The following is an 18687-nucleotide window of genomic DNA, read 5'->3' on the forward strand; positions in this document are numbered from 1 at the left end:
CTAAACAGCAAGCCCAAGTCAGGCTCAGAAATGTAGAACAAGGAATATAGACCATTCCGTTTACATAGGTACTAATATCAGATATTGGAATACGAAAAAAATATAAAACACCAATGTATCCTTATGGGAAATAAACACAAGCATCTACTTAAAGGTATAAATTTTCAATGCTTATTTTTCCTCATGCACAAGTAGAGGTTAAATAGAGACAAAGAATGATTTTTTTATATAAGATGGGAAGGGAGTAACTTAGGCAGTGATGTATCTGGGTTTCGTGGCTAGAGGAGATGTATTTACTCTAGTTTAGACTTCGACACTTGTGACTCAATATGTTCACTCTTTCCAGTGTTTAATATTTGACTACTTGCTCTAAGCCAAGAAGTGTACTAATCCTTTTACATTTATCCTTTTATTTAATCCTCACAGCAACCTTATGAGTTAACCAATATTATTGCACTCTTCTCTTTTTCTCTCTTATGAGGAAACTGAGGTTATGTACTTGCACAGTTTAGTAAGCAGTAGAGCCAGGAGTCGAACCAAGCGCCCTGATCCCACAGTCTTTGTTCTAAAATACTATGCTATTTCCTAACTACATTTTATTCAACACAGCTCAAGTAAATAATACTGTGGACAAGTTTCATCCCTTGTGTTTCTTTTTGCTTCTTCATGGACAGGAAAGATAGACTCAGCAGGTAGAAATCATTCTTGGCACTCATGCTAAAGTCAGATCTCTCCAAAGTTCTCTACATTTAAATCTATATTGAAGAGACTGAAAGACTTGATAAATAAAAATACACTATGTGAATAAATGAGAAAAGTAACACTGAAGATGCATCAATTTGTCCAAGTCAATCAATAGATAGATTCAATGAAATCTCATTTATATTGCAGTTGAATTTTTAAGAAACATAACAAGCTATTCCCAAAATTTCCAGAGAAAAACAAATGTCAAAAAATGCCTAAGTTTATTTTATCAGCAAAGACTGATGAGTTACTGGTCATATATCAACATAGTCCAAGTCATAGTATAAAAAAAAAATTTCAATATGGTCCGACAGCAGATCATATTTATTTGCATTCTTGATATATGACAAAGATGACATCATAAAGTAAACAAACAGGAATAGATTGATTAGTAGATGATGCTGGAAAGACACATTCACTAAATCACAGAAAACAGTGTTGAGTTTTCTACATTATACCACATGAAAAGATGGACCCTGGATGGAATAAAATCTACATTTGAAAGGTAAACCCATAATGCTGATACAATATAATAAAGAAATACATTTTTGCAGAATGCAACTTTTGTAAACAGTATCCCTAAAAGGAAAAGAGAAAAGATATACAGACTTGATTATATAATAATTAAATATTCTGTTAATTATAAAATACTATAGACAAAGTTACAGAAAAATAGCAGATTGGTAGAACATGCATAGATTCACAAAAGGTTTGTGCAAGTCAATGGGAAATCCAAATGGGAATTAAGAAATTAATTTGAATAAATGATTCATGAAAAGGACTGCACTAATATTCATCAATATGTAAAGAGATGTACAACACCCCAGTAGTCATTGTAAAAAGAAATTAAAGTAGCTCCTATTGAAATGGCAAAAATCTGTATGAGAATTTATAGAAAGGACCTCTCATATATTGGTGGTCCAACTGTAAATCGAAGCTATTCTGACAAGCAATTTGGCAAAAAAAAAAAAAAAAAAAAATAGCAAAATAAAATATATGCATGTACTATGCTCCAGCAACCCAGTTTTGGTATAATATAGCTTCAGATAAATCCCTCACAAAGAATTGTTTTCTCCCCCTTATCACAACAAGTTAACTGATTTAGGTCTTGGTTCTTGTCATTTAGGTAATATTTACTTGTATCTGGGCATTTGTGTATAATTCAGGGGAAAAACCCAGAAGTTTCCAGGCCCTCCAAAGAGATGTTATGAGTTAGATGCTAAGGGAAAGTAGAAAGAAAAGAAAGGCTTGACTTACACTGAGAAAGACTTTGATTTCCTGTGACAAAAATGGAAGAGAGAAATGGGTTTCTTGCATTGGAGGAGCACTTGCTCCACTCAGAAGAAGCTGTCCAACATTGGTGAACACTGTAATCTGGGGGCAACATCTGTTCACCTAATGAAGGCTTACTATGTACCAGGGAATATAGTCAGCTTTAGGGATGTGTATATTAGTTAGAAAAACATAAAATAATTTATTGATAAGAAGAGAAGAATGAAAGCAGTAAAATGGGACATAAAATGTTCAGAAGGTACAAGATAGAAGGTCAGATGAGAAGAGAGGACTCAGCAAGGAAAGTAAAGATTTAAAGAAAATGACGGTTGTAGCCATGTGGATTTAGAGGTGGGAGGTGGGTATTCCAGGCAGAGGGAATACCAAGTGCAGGGACTCTGGATAAGGGTGTGTCTAGGATGTTAAAAGGCTGCATGGAGGTCACTGCGACTGTGAATAAGTGAGAGAGAGGAGTATAGGGAGTAGTGTCAGAGAAGTAATAAGGCCCAGGCCATGTGGTCTCCCCTTCTCTTCTGAAAAATCTGAGTAAGAAGGGGAAACATTAAAATAATTTGACTCATGATTTTACAAGAGCATTCTGTCAGTTGTATGAAGGATTGACCAAAGCAATAGAAATAGAACCTGGGAGACCAATTAGCAAGCTATTGCAGTAATCCATGGCATAAATGATTGGGATTTTTTTTTTCTATTTTCATATATTCTTTTATTTCCCTTACAATACACTTCTAAGAAAAGAAATAACTGGAATAATTTTATGACCAACCAAAAATACCCAATAAAGCAGAAAAAAAGAGAATGATTGTCATGTCCTCACATTATGGATAGAAAGTTTAATAAAAAAATATTGACTTTAAAAACTCACTTAACAATTAGTATCTGATTCTCAGATTCTGACAACCACTTGCATTTAGACAAAAATTCCTTAAAAATCTCTTATTTTGTTAATTTAAATGTGCCTTAGAGAGCAACTTTACTTTTTTTTAGTAACCAGATCAACCTTATCAAACTTTTGCCCCCTTTTAATCATTGCTCTGCAAAAACAACAATAACATCACAGCAGCATTCTTAAATGTAAATATATAACCACTTCAGTAAAACCTAGAATTTCTGACTTGTCACTTTATCCAGTACTTTTTTTTTTTCTTATTATAACACTTTGTTGCTATTTAATTTGTATGGCTATTTCTTATTTTTCCACAACATTACAAAATGATTGTGATTTATGTCCTCCTTGAAAATCACAATTTTCTGTCTCTCTATTTTTCTTTTCTTTTTTTTTTTTTAATAAATTTATTTATTTTAGTTGGGGACTAATTACTTTACAATATTGTAATAGTTTTTGCCATACATTGACATGAATCAGCCATGGGTTTACATGTGTTCCCCTTCCTGGACCCCCCACCCACCTCCCTCCCCATCCCATCCCTCTGGGTCACTTGTTGAATATACAAGCAACTTCTGCAGCTGAATTCCAGAAAAATAAACGACCCAATCAAAAAATGGGCCAAAGAACTAAACAGACATTTCTCCAAAGAAGACATACAGATGGCTAACAAACACATGAAAAGATGCTCAACATCACTCATTATTAGAGAAATGCAAATCAAAACCACAATGAGGTATCATTTCACACCAGTCAGAATGGCTGCTATCCAAAAGTCTACAAGCAATAAATGCTGGAGAGGGTGTGGAGAAAAGGGAACCCTCTTACACTGTTGGTGGGAATGCAAACTAGTACAGCCACTATGGAGAACGGTGTGGAGATTCCTTAAAAAACTGGGAATAGAACTGCCATATGACCCAGCAATCCCACTGCTGGGCATACACACCGAGGAAACCAGAATTGAAAGAGACGCGTGTACCCCAATGTTCATCGCAGCACTGTTTACAATAGCCAGGACATGGAAGCAACCTAGATGTCCATCAGCAGACGAATGGATAAGGAAGCAGTGGTACATATACACAATGGAATATTACTCAGCCATTAAAAAAATACATTTGAATCTGTTCTACTGAGATGGATGAAACTGGAGCCCATTATACAGAGTGAAGTAAGCCAGAAAGAAAAACAACAATACAGTATACTAATGCATGTATATGGAATTTGAAAAATGATTGGGATTTGAACCAAACTGGTGGTAGCAAGTATAATGGAGAAATGGTCAAATTCTGGATGTGTTAAGAAAACGGATCCAACAGCCATTTCCTTTTGAGCAGCCTGAACAGCTAAAGAATGGAGTTTCTATTAAGTGAGACAAAATAGTCTTCAGAAGAGCTGGTACATTGGGGCATGTTGACTTGTAGTAACGATAATTTTGAGGTGCTTATTATCATCTCAATGAAGTTGATTATTTTGCAGTTAGATATGAAGGTCTGGGGGGCCGGGGGTGGGGGTACTTTCCAGGTGGCACTAGTGGTAAAGAACCTGCCTGCCAATGCAGGAGACTTGTGAGATGAGGGTTTGATCCCTGAGTTGGGAAAAACTCCTAGAGGAGGGCTTGGAAACCCACTCCCAATATTCTTGCCTGGAGAATCCCATGGACAGAGGAGCCTGGCAGACTACAGTCCATAGGTTTACACAGAGTCAAGGAGACTTTAAAAGGGTAGTCTTGGAGGAAGGAGGAAGGAGGAAAGATGACTTTGATGTCCTGGAAGCCAAGGGAAAATATTTTCAAGGATGAAAGGTTCATAAATTGTCAGATGCTACTGAAAACTCGGGTAAAAAGAAAGCAACAAAATTACCTTTCAATACAGTGACATACAGGTTATTATAATCTTGATAAAAGTTTTAGTAGGATATGGATGAGAAAATCTTATTTTAATAGATTGAAGACAACAGGTACAGATATCCTTTTGGAGTTTTATTCTAGAAGTAAATAGGAAATAATAATAGAAGTAAAATAACAGAAGTAAAATAAATGAAGATGATCCTGTAGAAAGAAATATTGATGATGCCAGATAGAAAGGGAAGTGTTATGATACACTTCTTAAGCAGAGGAGTGGGAATAGGATCTCAGGCACAAGTAGTTTTATGGATTTAGCCTTGGCTGAAAACACGAGCAGTTTTTTTCATTGTAAAAGAAATGAAGCCAGAGGACACAGACTGGATACAAATATGCAGTATTTGAGGTCAGTAGGAATTCTCTTCTGATTGCAGCAATTTTGTCAATAAAGTAGGAGTGAGAATTAGAATGCAAGAAAATGGAGTTGAGACGTTTTAAGAGAGAAAATAAAGTTGTGAAAAAGTTCAGCATCATGAGGCTTCTGTGGTAGAGTGTGGATACATCTCCATATCCCACATTTTGCCAGAAGCATCAGGAATATCTGTTTTAAATTATGCCCCTGAACTTAGACAAGAAGTATTTCAGTGACACTCATAATGTCCCAAGGAGCTTCCCTGAGGACTGTGGAAGCAACAGGGAGTCCTATATATAGTTTGAAACGTAAATGTAGAATGGTAGAATTGGGGTCGTGGTGTAAATCATGATGGAAATTTAATTCTAAAGTTGATGAGAACAAGACCTTAAATTATTTACAAAAAGATAAATAAATGTGACATTTCTTGCAACCAAGTGTTACACTGTTGTAGGAAAAAAAAAATGTATGTACCCAATCACTCACTCATTCAACAAATGTATTTGGGATATTTACTTTGGTATTTAGACACAACACAAAGCTCTAAGGATATAATTTCTTGAAGGTATTTTAATGTCATTGAAGGGTGATAGAGACAATAAACAAGAGTAAAATCACATTAATTAATAATGTACAAGATTCGTAAGAGCTATGGAGATAGTAAAGCAAGATCAGAAGATAGCGAATATACACAACTCTTCTAAGAAATCATAATCTAAAAGGAAGTTAAGTATGCAATGCCTTGAGGGGAAAACGGTGACAAACAGAAAATAATAATAGTTTGATTTTAGTATTCTGGCTTGGAGAATTCTATGGACTATACAGTCCATGGGGTCACAAATAGTCAGACATGACTGAGCAACTTTCACTTCACTTCGCACATGCTGATTGCAATAATGCAGTAGAAAAGGAGAATTTATTAATGTTGACATGTAAAAGGGATACTCCCAGAAACAATGACCCTGAGTAGGTGAAAGGTAAGGAACAACCTTGACATTAATCCATAGATAATTCATGTAAACAAGAGAAAAATGAGAGCATCTAGATGAAGGTGGATAGGTATAGGGTTTTCAGTAGTGATATTTCTGACAAGGTGACCCTTGACACAAGACATGAAAAAAGTCAAGGAGAAACCTGATGCATATATGGAGACCCGTGGTCCAAGCAGAAGAAAGAGTAAACGCAACGTTAGAGCAGGCTTGTCAGTTTGAAGAATACTAAAGAGACATGCATGCCTAGAAAGCAGGCAGTGAGGGCGAGATTTTGTAGGGTGCTGAATGCCAAGTGAGAAACAATCATTTTTATGCACATTGTGCAAATCATTGTGCTAGGAAATGAGAATTTATATAAAATTCTTCACCTCCCTCTGTCCCCTTCACTTCTATCAAGACGCTATCATCACATCTTGGCTTGTTCTTTCCATCTTGCTCATTTGGATATTGTAACAGGGATAAAAGCTGTCTTTCTTGTATTGACTTAAGTAGCCAGTATATGTCTTCAGGCTCCTGCCTCAGGAACATACTTTTGGAGCCTTAAGATTCTAGATATCTATACGTAGCCAGGTCCCAGGTCCTAGCCTCCAACTCTATTTGAAAACCCTGGAGTATATTACTCCAGGGAGAGAAAGAGGAAAGAAGTAAGCTAGTTACAAAACATGCAGTTCATGCTGTAGGAGTATGTACAAAATGGAAAGACTTCCTATTCTAGCATATTGCCTACTGAGCTAATATGGACCTGCCATATCACTGCAAATACTTAAAAATGGAAGAAACACTATGAATTAATGGATATTAAACACATGGCTAAGCATCCCAGAAAAAGCAAGTGAAACTCACTGAAAGATAGGATTTAAAAGGAAATCTGAAGCTAAAGGAGTAAGCTTGCAGGCTGCTGCTATGGCAAATGCAGGAGGCAGGTAGTCCCTGGGGTCAGAGATTTTCATGGTCACTAAGGAAATGAAAAGATGGCACTAGACTTGCTCAAAAGCCAGCAGTAAGAACTGATTCCTGCTGAAAAATAGGACCTTCAAATGGCTATGTCAACCACAAAAGAGAAACTAGAATAGATAAAAACTAGAAAGCTCGTCTATACTGGGTCCTTGATTAAAAAAAAAAAAGCCTTTGTGAGAAATTAAAAACTGATTTATGTTGAGAATCTGGATACATGATATCTTCTCAGATACTGGAGATTCCAAGTCTTCAAATTCATATAAAATCTAAACCAGTGAAACTGGGTGGCCTCTGGAAAAAGCAAATGCAAAACAACTATGTAGCAAATACTTCCTCAAGCTAGAGTGCATGCAGATCCATCCATATAAGGTGCTTTCACAATGAAAATGACACTGCATATCAAAAAATCATCAACCATCTGCAAAAGTCAGCATAAAAATAAGATTCCTCAGAATTCAAGATTATACACAATCTAAAAAAATCTACAAAATGAGTATATTTCAGTTGAATACAAAAATTAGAAATGAAATAGATTCCCACAGAAAAACCAGAGTTCCATTTTAAAACATTAATGACATTTTTTATAACCAAATGTAAATGTTTAAAAATGCATATTAAGGATTTAAGTTCTTGACTTGTTATTGTTTAGTTGCTCAGTCGTACCTGACTCTTCTGCAATCCCATTAACTGTTGCCCACCAAGCTTCTCTGTTCAAGGGGTTGCCTAGGCAAGAATACTGAAGTGGGTCACTGTTTCCTTCTCCAGGGGATTTTCCCCACCCAGGGATTGAACCCATATCCACTACATTGCACAGATTCTTTATTGCTGAGCCACCAGGGAAGCCTCATGTTCTTGATTACCGGAGAATTTTTCTAGCAGTAGAAAGATGACCCTTTTAAATTTTACCATAGTGACTATACCCATGCTGCATCATGAATTAGAAAGGAAGTCCTATATTATGATGCCTTCAAACTGAAATATTCCACCATTATATGATTTTCCTTGATAAATACATATCATTATAAATCAAGGGTTGAATTAGTCACATAATTATTTTTCAGATATAACTCTTGGAAAGTAGATTCAAGCAAGTAATGAATATTCTTCAGTTAAGAAGCAACATAAACTATAAAACAATTCGCTTCAATTAAGTTTTTCAGTCTTAAAATAGAAGGATCATTTACATCATCATAGATAGAATATAATTTGTTTTATCTAACTGAAAAATAATCAATTCTATGAATTAGTGAGTTTATAATTTTTATTGTTTTTCTTTATTTCCTGTCTATAGAATTGAACTAGAAACTACAAATGACTTCTATGTAAAAACTGCTTATGGAAAAAACACTGTATTTCATGGAATGTATCAGCAAATTGTATTTTACATCTTTAAAACTGAGATAACCTTAAAATGTTTATCTACTTTCTAATGAATAGATGACAAATATTGAAACTTTGATAGCATTGTAGGTGGTAAACTTTTCCTTTTATTTTCTAAAATTAATGCAGATATAAAATGTCTGATACTTCCACTTTATCACTTTATGCCAATTTACCTATTATCTTGAACTCAGCCAGAAACTATAGTTTTCCACCTTCTGTTTCTCAAGTAAAATTTGGTAGCAAGACAAAATAAAACATAGTAAGATTAAAAATTCAAAAGGCATATTAAAGTAAATAACAGGTGCATAAAAAAATTGGTAAACTGGAAGACAGACTTGAAGAAAATCCTAGTATGTACTAAAAAGATGTAAAATGTTAAAGAATAAATAAAAGGTGTAAAGATAGAATGCATCTCGAAGGAAGGAAATACAGAAAACACAGAAAATAGGGGAGTACAAAATATAAAGAGATAAAGCCAGAGAATTTCCTTGACTTGACAAAAAGACTTTAGGATGTAATGGAAATGCAGAATAGAGAATGGTTGATTGTGATGAAAGGTAGGTTCAAGTATGACTTTCATGAGCTGAAATTTTTCTGAGCTGAGTTTTGAAGAAACATGCTGGTGAATTATCAAGATAGGCATGTTTGAATGTAGATAAAGCTCTTGACTGATGACACTGTGTCCTCTATTTTAATAAATAAGGTAATGTATAAATTCTGTATTCACCAGCCAGAGAGGACTCTAATTTCTCTCTGATGACTGGGCACTTATCATACTGGGTATAAATTTTATTTTGCCATCTACAAACTAAATGTTAGCCTTCCAATTTTCCAAAGAACTATATTACAAATGGAAGGTATAAATGGTAGATGAAGCTGTCCACTAGTGTGCCAGAGCAGGCTTAAGCTACCTTACAAGAGTCAAATAAAACCTATCTTCTCAAGCTGTGTTCTGTGACATCATGTTGGTAATTTGAAATTGGCCATGATGGGGGTATTTACCATAGAAATTGGCAGTTGCTACAATTTAGGACTAAACGTTTCTAGAGTCACTTATTAAGTAATTTTTTATATAAAAATGAAGCTATCCTACAATGATCATGGGCTGCATTTATCTTTTCAAATTATTTTTTTTTAATTGAAATATCCTAGATATACACTATTATGTTAGTGTAAGGTATACTACATGGTGATTTGAGACTTTTGCATATATTATGAAAGGATCATCACAATAAGTCCAGTAAAATCTGTCCGTGTATAAAGTTATTACAGTATTATTGACCATATTCCTTACACTTATATTGCATTCCCATAGCTTATTTACTTTATAATTGGAGGTTTGTACCTCTTAATCCCCTTCCTTTATTTCATCCCCCTATATCCCCACCTTTGGCAACTACCCTTTTGTTCTCTGTATCTATAAACCTGTTTTCACATCCTTTTGCTTGCTTGTTTAGGTTTATTTAGATTCCATATGTAAGTGATATCATACAGTATTTATCTTTATCTGTTTCACTTACTTTACTTATCAGAATATGCTCTAGATCCATCCATGTTGTCACAAACGGCAAAGCTTTATTTTTCTTTATGGCTGAGTAATACTGTACTGTGTACATATACTACAACTTCTTTATCAATTCATCTATTGATGAGCACTTAGGTAGCTTCTGTATCTTGGCTGTTGTAAGCAATGCTGCAATGAACATAGGGATTCATCTATCTTTTCTAATTACTGTTTTCATTTTCTTCAGATAAATAACCTGAAGTGAAATTGCTTTTTTTTTTTTTTGCATATTTTTTTTAGGAAACTCCATGCAGCTTTACATAATGACTACACCAATATACAATCCCACCAACAGAGTTAAGTGCAATCTCCATGTCCTCACCAACACTCATCTTTGTTGTCTTTGTGATGATAGCCATTTTGACAGGTGTAATGGTATCTCATTGATATGATTTGCATTTCACTGATGATTTGTGATGTTGAATATCTTTTTTTCCATATTAACTCTTTATCAGTTATATCATCTGCAAATATTTTCTGCCATTCAGTAGGTTGCCTTTTCATTTGTTGATCATTTCTTTTGTGGTGCAGAAGCTTTTTAATTTGATGTAGCCCCACTGTTTATTTTTGTTTTTACTTCCCCTACCTGGGGAAATAGATTTAAAAAAAAAAAGTTTCTGCTTTGATGTCAAAGAACAGACTGTGTATATACTTTTTTAAGAGTTTTATGGTTTCAGATCTTACATGGACATCATCTAAACATTTCTTCTAAAGCCAGTTTTCTAGAGCTGAATTCTTTTCATTTTTGCTGTGTGTAAAACCCTATCTCTCCTTCAGATCTGGATGATAGCCTTGCTTGGTAGAATATTATTGGATGTGTTGGGTTTTTTTTTAATTTTTTTCCTTTCATCACTTTAAATATATTGTGCCACGCCCTTCTGGCCTGCAAGCTTTCTGCTAAATGTCAGCAGATAGTCATATGAGAGTTCCTTTGTATATAACTCTTTGCTTTTCTCTTTCTGTTTTTAAGATTCTATATATATCTTTAATTCTTAACATTTTAATTATGAAGTGTTTTTGAATGGACATCTTTTGGTTCATCTTGTTTGGGATGCTGTACTTCCTGGATTTAGATGTCTATTTCTTTCTGCAGTTTAGGGAAGTTTTCATCTATTATTTCTTCAAGCAAGTTATCTGCTCTTTTTTCTCTCTCCTCTCCTTCTGAGACTCTTCTAATTCAAATGTTGTCCAGTGATATTTTAAATTATCCTCATATTTTAAATCTTTTTCTCTGCACAGATGAGATGATTTCCACTACTTTGTCTTTCAGATTACCTATTGGGCTCAGCAGCACACTCCCCTCTGGTCACCAGAGCTCTGTGCTCTAGAGGTATGCTTTACGTGGGCTGCATGTACTTCTGGTGTGGAAGGGTTGACTGCTGTGGGCATATTGGTAGGTGGGCTGGCCCCCAGCCCAGCTGGCTGTGAGGCCATGCCTTGTGTGGTGGCTCTGGGCTGCTGGAAGGTGGGATACATTTCCCTTGCAATTGACTGGATAGCCCGGAGTGGCTCAGGCTGGTACACGCAGCTGTCTACATGGCTCAGGGAGGTTGCAGGGCTGGTACTGGCCCAGTGGAGGCTGGGGACTAGTCCCTGCAGGGTCGTCTGTGTGGCCAGAGGGGGAATAGGCCTAGTGCCAACATGCTGCATGGTATGGCTCTATTCCAGGCAGTAACAGGTTAGACGAAGGATTCCAAAATGGCACTTATCACTGCTGGTGGTATTATGGTAGAATAACCTCCTAAAAAAGGCTGCTACCAGTGTTCTCTTGTTACAAGGAGTCCTAATTGCCTTCTGTTTCTTCAGGAGGCTCTCTTAGGATCAGCAAGCAGGGACCCTTTTCTAATTATTGTCCATATACTGGGACGCAGAGCTTGTGATATTTCTGTATACCCTTTAAGAATGGAGTCTCTCACATGTACCCCAATGTTCATCGCAGCACTGTTTACAATAGCCAGGACATGGAAGCAACCTAGATGTCCATCAGCAGACGAATGGATAAGGAAGCGGTGGTACATATACACAATGGAATATTACTCAGCCATTAAAAAAAATACATTTGAATCGATTCTACTGAGATGGATGAAACTGGAGCCCATTATACAGAGTGAAGTAAGCCAGAAAGAAAAACACCAATACAGTATACTAATGCATAGGTATGGAATTTGAAAGATGGTAACGATAACCCTATATGCGAGACAGAATAAGAGACACAGATGCATAGAACAGTCTTATGGACTCTGAGGGAGAAGGTGAGGGTGGGACGTTCTGAGAGAGTAGCATTGAAACATGTATATTGTCATATGTGAAATACAACACCATTCCATGTTTGATGCATGAGACAAATGCTCAGGACCGGGGCAATGGGATGACCCAGAGGGATGGGATGGGGAGGGGGGTGGGTGGGGGGTCCAGGAAGGGGAACACATGTAAACCCATGGCTGATTCATGTCAATGTATGGCAAAAACTATTACAATATTGTAAAGTAATTAGCCCCCAACTAAAATAAATAAATTTATTAAAAAAAAAAAAAAAGAAAGGGAAAAAATAAATAAATAAATAAATAAATAAATAAAAGGTACCTGATGAATTTCAGGGCATTTTAAAGAATCCCCAGAACATGTTTGTGGTTCTAGCCTGAGGACACCAGATGAATAGACAGAATCCTAAATACTCATTGATTCAAACAAATGAAAAATGTCTTAATGACTGAGTATAAAAAAAAAAAAAAAGAATGGAGTCTCTGTTTTGCATTGTCATCCAGCTCTCCTGAACGTAAACATCACTGGTTTTCAAAGCTGGATGTTCTGGAGGCTCATCTTCCTGGTGCAGGACCCTTGGGATGGGTAACCCAATATGGAGCACAGACCCTCAGCCTTGGGGGGGGACCTGAATGATTATGGTATTTCTTTTTTTGTGCATTGCCAGCCCAGAGGTGTGCATCCTGACTATACTATGTCTTTGCCTCTGTACTCATCTTGCCGTGGTTCTTTCTTTGTCATTACGCGTGGAAAATCTTTTCTGCTCATCTTCAGATCATTCTCATAGGTAGTTGCTTTGTGAGTAGTCATAATTTTAGTGTGTCAACAAGAGAGAGTGAGTTCAGTTTCTTCTCACTGTACCATCTTGGCTACCTCTCTCTCCATATTACAGAAATTATCAGAAACAGAGTTTAGGTTACTATTTCAAGATTTTAGATTACAATAAGGTACCATGGTGATCCATGCTGAAACACAATAAAAGCATCTCTCTCTTTTTAGGTTAAAGTATACTGTTATGACCCCTCTGTGAAAGAACACAATAATGACCCTGTGTTTTTTGTTTTTTTTTAATTTGGCTGCACTGGATCTTCATGAAACATGGAGGATCTTAGTTGTGACATGTGGGATCCAGTTCTTCGTCCAGAGATCAAACCCAGGCCCCCTGCATGAGGAGCATGGCATCTTAGCTGCTGGACTACCAGGGAAGTCCCCAACCCTGTTTCTGACACTGCCAAAAATGAGAAAGATTAGGACATGGAGAAAATTATAATAAGAGGCTTAAAACTGCTAGACTTGGTAAACACCGCAATGATACATTTTTTTCTCTAAAACAATGACAACAATAAGAATAAATAAAAATAGTTAGGATCCTTTAAAACCACTTTTAATGCATGTATGTTAAAAATACCAAAAAACTATGTAAGTTTATCATGGGCTGTTCATATTTGTGTGTGTTATAAACAAACAGTTGTTTAGGAATGATTTAGCTGAGCACAATTTTAAAAGATCATATGGAAGAATAATTTATGCGGATAATATTTTGGTCTAAAGGTTTGCTAGTTGAAACTGTTGTACTTTCTACACCCACTTGGGAGAAAATTTCCCATTGATCTCTTGTGTTTCTGGCCATCTATAAATCAGAGGCACTAATGACTTCGTTCTGGAGTATTGTTTCAAGAATTTTGTATAGCACACAGCTTTGGAAGGTATTGTATGTTCCCCTGAAGTAGAGGGGCATTTTGTTGAGCATCCTTCACTTCATGATAGTGAAGATTATATCGCCATTTGGGGCAAAGATTGGTTGAGTAGGTTTGCCTTTATACAGTTCAGGTTTTATATTTTAAGTTCCCATAGCTGTGATGCAAACCCATGGTGTATACTTTATCCAGTTGAATGTATCAGCATATTGCCTTCAGGGATCTGTGGAGCAAGGGAAAATGATGTGGACTTGAAGCACAGGCTGCTTTCTGTGCAGTAAGTAAAAGTTCTTTGTCTCTGACCCAGGACTCTCCTGTATTTTGCCATATGTGAAACCTTAGCAGACTTATTTGTCAGCTTGTATTTAGTACAAAATCTCAGACCTTTCACTGTTCTCAACACAACGATCCTTCCAATTTTGGCTTTTATTCCTTGCACTGCTCATCCTTTCAGTCTCTGTTCATTTCATCTTTTTGTTCCCTCCTTCCGCTCTGTATCACCTTATTTCTCATTTTTCTTTGTTTAGTCAATCTAACTTCAACCTCTGTATAGGTAAATAGCACCTAGTACAGAGCTTGACTCATGATATATTTTTGTTAAATGAACCAATGCACTTATAAATTTCTATCTCTAAGGAGTATTTCTCACTTGGTTTATCACTGATAACTTGAATTAAATGTACAAAATATTACTTAATTCAGTTTTGAGTTTCAATTGTTAATTTCCTTTCAAATTGTAGTATATTAAATATACTTGACATGATATATATTTGTTAAATGAACCAATGCACTTATAAATTTCCATCTCTAAGGAGTATTTCTCACTTGGTGTATCACTGATAACTTGAATTAAATGTACAAAATATTACTTAATTCAGTTTTGAGTTTCAATTGTTAATTTCCTTTCAAATTGTAGTATATTGATTGATTGTAGCAATTTTATGAACTATATTTTTCAAGAGTTTTCTGTATTACTTTCTTCATTCTAGGGGATTTTTTTTTTCTCTCTCTCTACCTCTCTCTTCCTTTTGATGTACAGGGCCATTTAAGTCCTACTTGTATTTGTGAAAAACTAAAACCCCAAATCTAAGCCTGTTGAACTTCTTGTCACACAAGTATTTGAAAGAGTGATACTTAAGGGAAATAGAAAATGACACTTTTTCCCTCATCTTTTGAAGATGAAATGATCCACCCCCCTTCAATTCTACCAAAAGAGATCCCCAGCTCATTTTCCTTAGCAAGAGCTTTAAAGTGTAAAAAACTCATCAAACATCTTTTCCTCTGAGACAATGTCATCTGAGTTCAAAGGATGTACACAGCTCTGCAAAACTGCTGTCTTGTTTCAGTGATAAGACCTAGGCTTTCATTTTATGTTTGATTCCAAGAAAATCAAATCTGTTTTTATGTACACTATGACTATAACTAAATCAGGAAATTAGAAATAATCTATTTCTGCAGACAGCTAGAGGGGAAAAGTTTCCAGTTTAAAAAAAAAATCCTGAAATTACTCTTCAGCTGGGTTACACTTTCATTCTCAAGATATACTCAGTTATTTAAACTAAAATATGTATATTCATTCTTCCACACAATGGACAAAACTGATACTATTGCTCTCAGGAAACAATACTGTCTTCCTCCTATGGCTGAAAGTGAAAGAAAAAGAAAAGTCGCTCAGTGGTGTCCGACTCTTTGGAACCCCATGGACTGTATAGTCCATGGAATTCTCCAGGCCAGAATACTGGAGTAGGTAACCTCTCCCTGCTCCAGGGGATCTTCCCAACCCAGGGATCGAACCCAGGTTTCCCGCATTGCAGGTGGATTCTTTACCACCTGAGCCACAAGGGAAGCTCAAGAATGCTGGAGTATGTGGCCTATCTCTTCTCCAGCTGATTTTCCCAACCCAGGAATCAAACCGGGTCTCCTGCATTGCAGGCAGATTCTTTACCAGCCTTTAGTGGCTAACTGAAAGATTGAAGGCAATACTTGCTCCTTGTTTATTTTCCCCTCAAGCTGATCAAAACTTCCGCACCAAAATTATTAGAATTTTTAAAAAGAACTACTTCAATGTTTATCCACTGACTTACTGAATCACAGTTTCTAAACATGGGACACAGAAAATCTTCATTAAAAGAAAAAAAACCCTAGAGGAACTTCCCTGGTTTCCCAGTGGTTAAGACCCCATGCTACCAATGCAGAGAGTGCTGATTTGATCCCTGGTCAGGGAAATAAGAACCCACCTGCTGTGAGGGGTGGCCAAAAAAATTTCTAGGACGTGTGATTTTATTGATATCTTAATATATGCAGATCCACTCAATATAGTAATGCTCATTATAATGCTTGAGCTATAATATATAAACTTTATTATACATTCAAAAATAATATTTAGATATGAAATAAACTATACTTCAGTGATACTTAGAAAATGAAGAATGATGAGCAACCTACTCTCAAAAGTATATTTTCTCTTCAAGTTCATACATATCTTGGGTAAATTTAAAAATACTAAGATAGTCTAAAACCTAAAAATTAAAATGTTCACCAAAATGATATATAATGAGTAACTCTGTTTTTGATGAAAAATTCTATCCATTTTTAACCTCAAATATCAAATCAAATGTTTAGAAATTTTACTCTATATATGTCCTGATCAAATAGAGGTAGATATTTTCAGAATTAAGGCAGTTGATGCCTTTATTTCTCAAGGAGTTTCCCACACCCTCTTCAACAATTCTTACTAAAATCCTTTTAGCATCTGACTGAGCATGATCATGCATAGAGCAAAGTGAAGAAAATGTAGAAAATTAGCTTCATTACTTTCAGTCTAATGCCTTTCAATCTCATTTGCTGATTCTGATAATTTTGGTGAACACTCTAATAAGTGAATTAATGTTAACAATACTCAAAAAGTGAATTGAACTGTCAAAAATATTGCAAGTTAAAAACATATCAATTTTATCAATGAGCTCATCTACTGTCATTTAGTTATTATGTTTTAGTTTATAATGAGGAGGGTATTGTTGGTAAACCATAAGCTACTGAGTCAAGTTTAAAAATTGAGCGATTTTAGTGTGTTTTTTATATTTTAATTCAGTCCTACTTAGAATTGATTAACTATATTGATAGAATTATTTCACTATAGCTTTTCAACAAATGTTTCTTGAGTATTTAAGACATATTAGACACCTTCTCTTTTGTGCACTGCTTTATCCCTGCTAATCCTCCAGAAAGAACTTGGCATTCTTTCTTGAGGCCTTTATTCTAGCTGCCTGTTCTGCCTCAGAGGCTCTGAACCCACTCCTCATACTTACCTTCCATTGTTCTCATAGCTAGTTTCTACAGATGTCAACTTAAGATGCCATCTCTCTCTTAACCTATCTGTGAAGCACCACATTCTGTTCCACATTTTTATCATGGCCTCCTATTTCTTCTTTATTGTACTGAATTTTATTTGTTTCTGTTTATTCAATTTACCTTCTTCAAGAATATGAGCTCTGTTTGTTCAAATAAGCTTTTGTGTTGCTTAAAATAGGTAACTCCAGCACCTGGCTCAACGTCTAGCATATAGTAAATGTCCAATAAATAATGACTGAATTACTTGACGTTTTTCAGTGCTCAAATAAGACAGTGCTTCTGAAACCCAGTTTATAAATAGTAAAAAGCTATGTGGAATATTAGTTTGATACATTTCAGTTCAGTTCAGTTGCTCAGTCGTGTCTCTTTGTGACCCCATGGACTGCAGCACACCAGGCTTTCCTGCCCATCACCAACTCCCGGGGCATGCTCAAACTCATGTCCATCGAGTCAGTGATGCCATCCAACCATCTCATCCTCTATTGTCCCCTTCTCATCCTGCCTTCACTCTTTCCCAGCATCAGGGTCTTTTCCAAGTTCCCTGCATCAGGTCTTTGCATCAGGTGGCCAAAGTATTGGAGTTTCAGCTTCAACATGAGTCCTTCCAATGAATAGTTAGGACTGATTTCCTTTAGGGTTGACTGGATTCAAGGCTATGGTTTTTCCAGTAGTCATGTATGGATGTGAGAGTTGGAACATAAAGAAAGCTGAGCACTGAAGAATTGATGCTTTTGAACTGTGGTGATACATTTTAGTAAACACTTACTGAGTATCTGATTCATGTTGAGTTTTAGAGTATCTTTTTGTTCAAGACAAGTAAAATATGATTCCTACTTACCATTTCTAGCAGTTGGAATTAGACTCCATTACGTATTAAAAAAAAAAAAAAACAAAAAGCAATGACAGTGGCTTGGAGACATAGGGTTAATTTTTCTCATACAATGAGAAATCTAGAAGTAAACAGTGGCTAGCCCTTTTTCAGTGGCTCGGGATGGTCAAGATCTAGATACCTATGACACTTTTACCTTTGGCCTTATAGTCTTAAAATGGCTGTCTTAGCTCCTGCCTTCATGTCTGAGTTCCATGCAGCCCAAGACAGGCAAAAAAGCACTCTCCAAAATGTTCCACCAAACAGTCTTGCTTATAGCTTGTTTGCCACTACTAACCAGAAAGAAAAAGTTTATAAATGTAATATTTCAGCTGAGCACATTGACAGCCAAAAGGAAAATTAGTATTTGGTTTCCTCAGAAGAAAGGGAAAATGGTCATTGGATAAAAAATTCTTTCTAGTCTTTAAAATCAGAGTTTAG

This window comes from Giraffa tippelskirchi, chromosome 3, assembly GCF_054371585.1.
Source record: "Giraffa tippelskirchi isolate mGirTip1 chromosome 3, T2T-mGirTip1v1.2.pri, whole genome shotgun sequence".
NCBI lineage: Eukaryota > Metazoa > Chordata > Mammalia > Artiodactyla > Giraffidae > Giraffa > Giraffa tippelskirchi.